The sequence below is a fragment of the Solanum tuberosum genome, unplaced genomic scaffold (assembly GCF_000226075.1).
Source record: "Solanum tuberosum cultivar DM 1-3 516 R44 unplaced genomic scaffold, SolTub_3.0 scf00097, whole genome shotgun sequence".
Classification (NCBI taxonomy): Eukaryota; Viridiplantae; Streptophyta; class Magnoliopsida; order Solanales; family Solanaceae; genus Solanum; species Solanum tuberosum.
Window position 1 is genome coordinate 69,065 of NW_006239022.1, and position 8,879 is coordinate 77,943.

Sequence of the window (8,879 nt, forward strand, 5' to 3'; positions counted from 1 at the left end):
AATTTATTTTATTTTATTAATTAATTTTTTAAAAAAGCGACGGACGGCATCTCTTAGACCGTCGCTTTTTAGGAGCGATGTTGTCCGTCGCTTTTTCTTCCGTCGTTTTTTAGCAGTTTTTTAGTAGTGGGTAAGGGTTAGTAAATTATACACACGTAGCCGGACCAAGGTGCGGGGTGAAATTCTCTAGATGCCAGACCAAGGATTTAGAGATACCTAACTTATCACTTTGCATGTAATACACTAGAAAAGGATTGCTGTTACTAGGATTGCTGCGTTATGAGATTGTTGGGGAACACGTATACCCTAGTTATTTCTCTTATCTTGATAACAACCTAAGTTGAGTTTGATTAGTGATTACTTATTAAGTTCTTACTATTTGTTTTACACAAACACAACCCCCCTTTTATTACCTGTTTCTGGAAATAATTTGACTAATTGAATATAATTATTAGTTAAAGTAAAGTCTAAACCATTTTCCTTGTGGGATCGATCCCAACCTACATGTTGGGTTCTTTACTTGATAACGATCGCTTATACTTCTGTAAGGAGGTGTAATTTGAGCGTATCACCGGTCGATCCTTTGGCTGGGCATATTTCTAATGCGAAGTTTAGGGTTGCTTTTCAAGTATTGCTTCAAGTGGTTACAGCCCAAGCCAATATGGAGGTTGTGGTTCCCGCAAGCTCAAATGTGAATTTAGCGGTTTCAAGGGTGAGGGACTTCACAAGGATGAATCCTCCAGAGTTTCATGGTTCTAAAAGTTGAGGTAGATCCTTAAGAGTTTATCGATGAGGTTTATAAGATTTTGATGATCACGGGAGTTATGTCGGTGGAAAAGGCAGAGTTGGGCACTTACCAATTAAAAGGTGTGGCTCAAGTGTGGTATAACCAATGGAAATAAGGGAGACCTAAAGATGCGGGTCCTCTTGATTGGGAGAAATTTAAGATCGCGTTTCTTGATAGATTCTTTCCCCTCGAGATGAGGGAAACTAAGGTGCTAGAGTTCGTTAGCCTTCGAAAAGGGGGTATTAGTGTGCGAGAATATGCTCTAAAGTTCTCTCATGACCCAAGAGCACCCCCTAGTCGTAACACGGTGTACTCGACCCCAAATGGGTCTTATACAAGCCTCATAACATTCGTTCATAGCATAGGTAATAAAATAGTGCGGAATTAAAACTTTTCATTTAAAACCATACTATTCAAAACATTCATTTAACAATCTTTCAAAAAGACACAACGAAAGTCTAAGTCTCACATGGCCATCCTAGACACAATCTCAAAACATATTAGGGACACGACCCTTTAAAATCGAAAACTACTAAATGTCTATTACATGAAATAAAGAGAAACTTTTAAACACTTGTCCTCGATCTATGAGGACATACCACTTGATCTTGGAGGAATAGCAATCCAAGCACTTCAATCTAGAGTAAGCAATCACTTGCCGGAACCTACACTTGAGTAAAAATAAAAGAATATGGGTTAGCACACAAAAATGTACTAAGTATGATGACCATGAAAAAACATACTTTAAAAGGGACATTTTTGTTGGAAACCATGCATTATGTCACTTTTTAGAAATATCACATACAATAGCATAAGAGACATACAATACAAGTATAATCATCATGCAAGTCATAATACCACATTTAGACAAATCATCATGTAACCCGTTACCTTTACCTTAGACTTCCACTTTAAGCAACCCTCATTCTATACCTTATGCAATGCATGGATGGCGTCCCATACCACCATCCACACCAACGTACCATATTAAGGTCACCAAAAGTGAACTTACCATTCCTTCCTTTTCACACTACAAGAAAAATAGTCTCTAAGAAAGAGAAATCTTGTCCCTAAAAGTCCCAATCTAGTCCCTAATAGGCCTTTGAGACTTGAAAAAGTTGGTCGCCACTCATCCTAGTAGCTTCTGATGCTATTGTTCAACAACGACGAGTTTCAATATCCGATCGTGAAATGGTGTTGGGACAGGAAAGAAATCCGGTCGCCTCTGCCGTTTTAGAGACCACAATTCTGGTCTCAAATACTTTTTAAGTACCTTAGAAAAAGCTTATTTCAGGTCGTTAAACCTCTTTAGGGACCATCAACAACTGGTCCTAGAATAGCTTTTGCGACGAGCAATGACCTAGTCCTAGAAACAATTTGGAGACGAGTAACAACTTGATCCTAGAATAGATTTACCAATGATCAATTACCCAGTCCTTGAATAATTTAGCGACGTTCAATGACCTGGTCCTAAAATAGATTTAGTGACGATCAAGTTATTCTAGTCCTAGATATATCATTAGAGACGAGCAACATTTCATATCTTAGATTGACCTTTAGGGACGAGCAATAATATTGGTCTTTAACTGACCACCAATGGTCCTAGAGCAATTGATGTCACTAGAATAATTATCATCCACAAATATTATTTTGTTACTAAAAATTTCTATACAAAAAGATGATATAAATATATATAAAAGTCACAAGAAGATAGAGATCAAGAGTGTATGATTAATTACAATAAATTGGCTAACATCCCATGATTTTAGTTTCAATATTTGCTTAATAAAATAACATAGCTAATATCCGAGCATCCGAGCTATACTATAATATCATGTTTTGCAAAACACAAATTCGTACTAAACTAATAAGGAGCTCGCGCATCAACAAAAGCTTGGCAAAAAGTTAAAAGTTTTAATCTTCAATTCATGGAGTGTTGTCTAGAAACATCAACAAAAGCTGCAAGAAGATAAGAAAAATCAATTAGAAAAACTTTGAGATGCATTAACCAAGTTCAAAAATCTATTTTCAAGAACTACAACTAAATGGAATCTGGTAGACAATAGATACTAATGAAATGATTAATTTTTATTAGTTTTTTACTAATAGTAGCTATGGTTTAGAAAAATCACCCTCCTACACTTTTCTCTCCGTACGTATTTTATACGTTAATCTACAACAATCATTTCCTAGAGAGTTAACAACACGCTCCGCCCTATGGAGCCACCGTACAAGCTCCATCAACTCGTGCTACTTCTCGGGTGAGAGTTCTGCCAGGTTCGACCATATTGAGGGATCAATGAGGCTAACGAGGAGGAGGATAAAAAGAACAAATTTGTCAATATAATTGAGGGGGAAGCTGAACAAAGCAACTAGAGCTAGAAAAAAAAGAGTTCATAGAGATATCTACTTGCGAAGAAAATGGAAAAGTCAATGAGGTCAAAGAGGAAAAAGAGGCTGAGAACTATAAGGAGGGATATAGTTATACATAACTCACTATTCTTAATAAAGAAATTGCTAAATTGGCTGCCCAAGAAGCTGTCGTTGCTGCTCCTAAGCTTATTGTTATGTCTCCTAAGCTGATGGCAATCAAAGTTCAAAATCTTTAAAACGTCTTCGAAAGAAGATGAAAAAGAAGCTGAAAATAGCTAAGAAGAAGAATCATGGCAAGGGAAAGATCGAGAGGAAGAATGTTTGATTGCAGTATATTCTTTAAGCTGATAGATGTCTTGTTACTTACTATTGAAAGTCCCTCCCATATTCTCTCCTTAATTCATGATCTTACATTGTAGTATTATCTTGGAACTTGAGCATGTGAGTGGATCATACTCATACAAATTTTGTTTGTGTGCTGTCAGAATGAAGCCTGAAGTTCTTAAATTTGTTTACAAAATAGATCGTCTTATACATTTACCTTTTATAGTTTGTTGGAACATGCTAAACTTGCCTGGAAATATGAAGATGTAGACTGTAATCCAACAATGTTAAGATGTTTTAGTTTTCGGATGAAGTTGAGGTGGGAAACATAAAAAAAATTTGAGGGGGAAGTTTGTGCCAACAGGAGAATGACACAGTTCATGATAACCAGACCATGGCTAGGAGATTTTCAGCTAACAAATTACTCTCAGTAACACTTGCAAAGGGAATTAAGCTAACAGATTACTCTCAGTAACACTTGCACAAAAAAAACCAAGGTCATGTTCAAACTGGCTATCTCTAGCATAAAAAAAAAAGAAACAAAGACAACATAAACATGATCACGACAAGGAAGAGGAAACAGAAAAATAACAAACTCCTGAGTCAGAAAGTGAGTGGCAACCAAATGGACATACTGAGGCAGAAAGCAACAATAATTAGCTGAATTACAGTGATACCAAGCTAAAACTAGCTATCTTTCTAAAATCTCTGAGGAAAAAATCGAAAATACCTATCCAAATAAAGAATTTGTCGAAAATGAGCAGCCGAGAATTAATCATATAAGCAAGTCTACTAGCTTAGTTATTAAGATTAACAATCAAAAACATCTATAGTTAGTGATGGAGTTGAACAGTGAGCATGTTGTTGATCAATCCCTCGTCCTCCAGACAATAATTCGAAAGATACTTTCAACCGTAAAAAGGACATAGATCTCACTACATCCAGTTCAACTATTTCCAACATAAAAGTATACTTTTAATTACTTGTTCAGCAGAAAATATTGGTCATTCAGTTGAAATGGGCGATGTTGCGGGTGGGACATGTGATTGGTGAATTGTCTTATCCTTCACATATTTAACATGCAGGTAACCTCTCCATTTGTTCCATAGCTCATTCATCCTTCCGAAGACATGATCACGATGATCATTCATGTCAACACCTTCAAATTTATTATATAATAATCGAAACATGAATTGAGTTATTACAAACAGAGAAGTAACAACAAAGGACAACAAGATGAAAAAAAACTCTGCTTCTAGTAGAACAAGCAAAGCTTCTATATTAAACAAGATAAAAATACAGGGAAGTCTAGTGAACTATAGTTCTTCTACAATCCTAAGTCTATTAAGATGTGGACTCTGTAAGGTTACAAAGTACTTTCCTCTTTTTTTAGCTAAGATCAACTGGTGGGTTATGTAGAGAAGGGTGAAGACTTTTCATTTAAGTTTTAAGAAAAAATAGTCCTGTTTTCTCCTCCATAATTCATGGTTCAACATCTATCATGTGACAATCTATAGTGTAGGTTCATGTGATACATATTTGGTCAACAAGGACAACAGTTCCATGAAACAACATAGAATCCAACTGAAATAACATATTTTGAACTTGACAGAAATAGAAGAATTGTTTAAATAACAGAGAGTTCTCTTTAATTCAGTGTTCTTTAACAAGATCTATTGTCCTTTGAAAGTAAGTCACAAATTTTGTGGAAATACAAGATCATCTATTTAGTAAATAAAAGGTTTTAATAAGATGTACATTTATTACCTCAACTGCAGCCCACATGTCATCCAATTTTTCTTGCTTAATATCATCCCAAGATGATATCTTCAATGGGCAAATATTACGATCACGAACAATTTTTTCCAAATGCCTCAAAAACAGATTGATGTTTTTTCCAACCGTTCGATTATTGTAAAAGGTTACTTTCAGCTTTTGTCCATTTTCAAGTGAAGTAACTTCTTTGCACTTGTTTCTCCCGCGTATTTTTTCTTTCTTTCTATGATTAAATGAACCTATAATTGCATAATTTGGTAAAACTATAGCAATAAAAATTCAGTTTTTTAAGTTAATAACATACGAGTTCAAAATATCATACCTTTTTCAGCTGATTGAGAGTGTTTCATAACTTGATCAGTAGATGGAGGCAATGTTTCATTAGTTTGCATATCCTCTTACTGAAGAACCAATCTATAAACTGTTTGCATTTCTTGACGAGAAAACGTGGTAGAATTCAACCTTGTTCTTTTAGAAGGAGTTTGCATTTTTGATTAGCATATAAAGTACTCTTGTTCAATGCTCCCACATCATATTAAGAAACCCCTAAAGAGGAGCTCAATGATCCATGTCTTTGCTCTAGTCTCTTTCCTATAGAACCTGAAGTAAAAATATTTTTGAAGAACAAGAAGCAACACTAGTACACACAAGTAGCTGAAACAAACTTACTTTTTTCAACTTTTTGAGTGTATTGCTTAACTTGATTAGTGGATGCAAGAGTCAGAGTATCCATTGCTTACAAGGAGCCATAACCTTGAAAATTACAGACAAATTATTTTTAAAAATATAAAGAATAAGAAAAACAATAAGATCTACAAAACTTGTAACAATCAGATTCACCATGAAATTAACAAAGTGGATGATACATTGTCTTCTTTAGAACATAATTGAAACCAAGTTCACATATACACTAACTTCAACATACTCCCAAAAGAAATCAAGGGACTTTTGAATATGAATAGATGGAAAGTTTTCTCGGTAAGAACACAAAGAAGAAGACCTGCTAAGCTGAATTTTTATCCTCAATACTAATATTTTAAATTGTTGGAGGAATATGTAACTTATCTAGATATTATTCTTCATGTTGCATTTAACATGTTTTAACATTAGATAAGATAAATGGAATATCAATTCTCTTATGTGGAAGCTTATTTTATATCTCGCTCAAATCACTTGTAACTTTTTTGGGTTCCAAAGATGAAGGAAACACAATTTGTTGATAAAAAAATATACAATCAAATGGCACAATGAAAAATAAAAGATTATATACTAACTTGTAATTAAGATGCAAGTTCTTGAAACATGTATACATGATTCCTTTTAGCCTACCAAAGATTAAAGTAAGTACTTACATGAAATAGTCACTTCTGATTAAAAAAATCTTGTTGGTGGTTGGTTTAAGATCATAACTTTTCGTATGTTCTTAAAATGTATTAGGATTCATGTGCCATGCTATATATTTCCGTATATACAAACACTCTGATTTCTCAAAGTGCTAAAGTTGTAACAGATAGCACATCAGGAAACAGAAAGACCTACACATTTATTAGATTATGGGATGAGAGCGAGAAGTTACATGCTATGACTAAGATGAATGGAAAGATTTGCTCCACTAGGCTCATGTGCATTTGTCCTGAAGCTAACAAGAAGAATGTTGGTGGATAGATGCAAGCTTCATATCAATGTACTAGAACTCAAAATGAACATGAGCCTAATACGACTAATTTGTTGGAAACTTGGATACCAATAACCTAACAGATGATCACTTCAGGGAGGTTTCTGGAAACTATATGTAAGAGTATCACTAGGCGATCGTTGTGGTTTTGTTCAATAGTTCAGGACAATTTACTAGCATCATTTATTATTTCGAAATGAGTGACTCGCAGTCTCAAAGTAATGCACACAGAAAGAACTAAAAAAATTAGAAATCGCTAATCTTAAGGTAATTTGATTCGATAACAAAATTATAAATCGCTAATCTTAAACTAACAAAAGAAACAGTAAATTTATATAAATTTGAACATGGATTACAGGAATAACAAGAGCCTCACTCTCTCTAGGTGACCTTCTGCTTAAGGTAATTTGATCCGGTAAGATAAGATGGGAGGAAGTTCAGTCAGTGATGATTGGGAGGTTATTGCAAATGAAGCTCAGACAATACTTATGATTGGGTGTAGAGGTGAAGGAAAAAGTGCCACAAACAATAGCATTCATGGTAGAAATGCATTCCAATTGAGGTCTAGCTCTGGTGGTGTTACAAGTGCTTGTGAGATTCAGAGAACTCGATTAGAAGATGGGAAGATACTTGATGTGATCGATACCCCTGGATTTGATTTTAATGTTGAATCTGTATTAGTTGTAAATGAAATTGGTAAATGCATTGATTTGGCCGATAATGGTGTCCACGCTATTCTTTTTCTTTTTCTGTATGAACTAGCTTTTCAAAAGAAGAACAGGCTGTTATCTAGTACTTTAAGAAGCTCATTGGGACCAAAATTAGTGATTACATGATTGTGGTCTACACTGGAGGGGATAAGCTCGAAAATAATGACTCTTTGAATGATCACTTAGATTGTTCCCACCCTGAGGATTTAAAGGAAGCTCTTAAGATGTGTGGGTATAGACAAGTGCTTTTCAACAATAAACATAAGATTCAGCAAAGTAAGCTGAACGATTGAGGGAACTTATTTTCAACAACTGGTGGAAAACCATATACAAGTGAATTATATGAGGAAGTAAAGAAGATGAAGTTTCGTAATGACTCATTGGAGGTTAGTTCTTTGCTCGGATATTTAAAGCAAGGGGTAGCTGATGAGTTGAAGGAACAACTGCCGAGATTCTCTTTCAAGGAGCAACATAGGAGAATAACTGAAATATTTGAATCTAAGATGAACAATACCATGCATAGTCTTGAAAAGCAGTTGGAGGAGGAGCGTACTTCTCGGTTAGAGGCAGAAAGCAAAATTCGTGAATTGAAAGATAGCTTTGATCAATTGCTGACATATACTGTGTGGATTGCAACGAGGTATTCGGCTGGAAGTATCAACAAGCTGTTGAGCCATCGCAGAAGTACAAGGAAGGGAAATTTTGTACTCGAGCTATGCAAAATTGCTGACATATACTATGTCGATTGCAACGAGGTATTGCACTGGAAGTATGAACAAGCTGTTGAGCCATTGCAGAAGTACAAGGAAGGGAAATTCATACTCGAGCTATGCAAAATTTCTGACTTATACTCTGTGGATTACAACGAGGTATTGTGCTGGAAGTATGAACAAGCTGTTGAGCCATTACAGAAGTACAAGGAAGAGAAATTCGTACTGGAGGTATGCAAAATTGTTAAAGACAATTGGTAACTAATATTCATATTCTTTTTTATTTTACATATCAGTACTTTGAAGCTTGTTTTTTTCCTATCTTGGAGCTTTCACTCTACCTAACTTTCCATCAGAATTATCAACATCCGTATTGTCACTTTCGTTTCACGTTATAACATCTTTTCTTCCTCATTAAAAAATAGGAAAAAGAATTTAGTCGAAACTTTTTTAAATGTACATAACAGTTTCAACAGGAATAACAAAACAAGTCCTTATTTGGCTCGCAAAGCATCGAAACACTA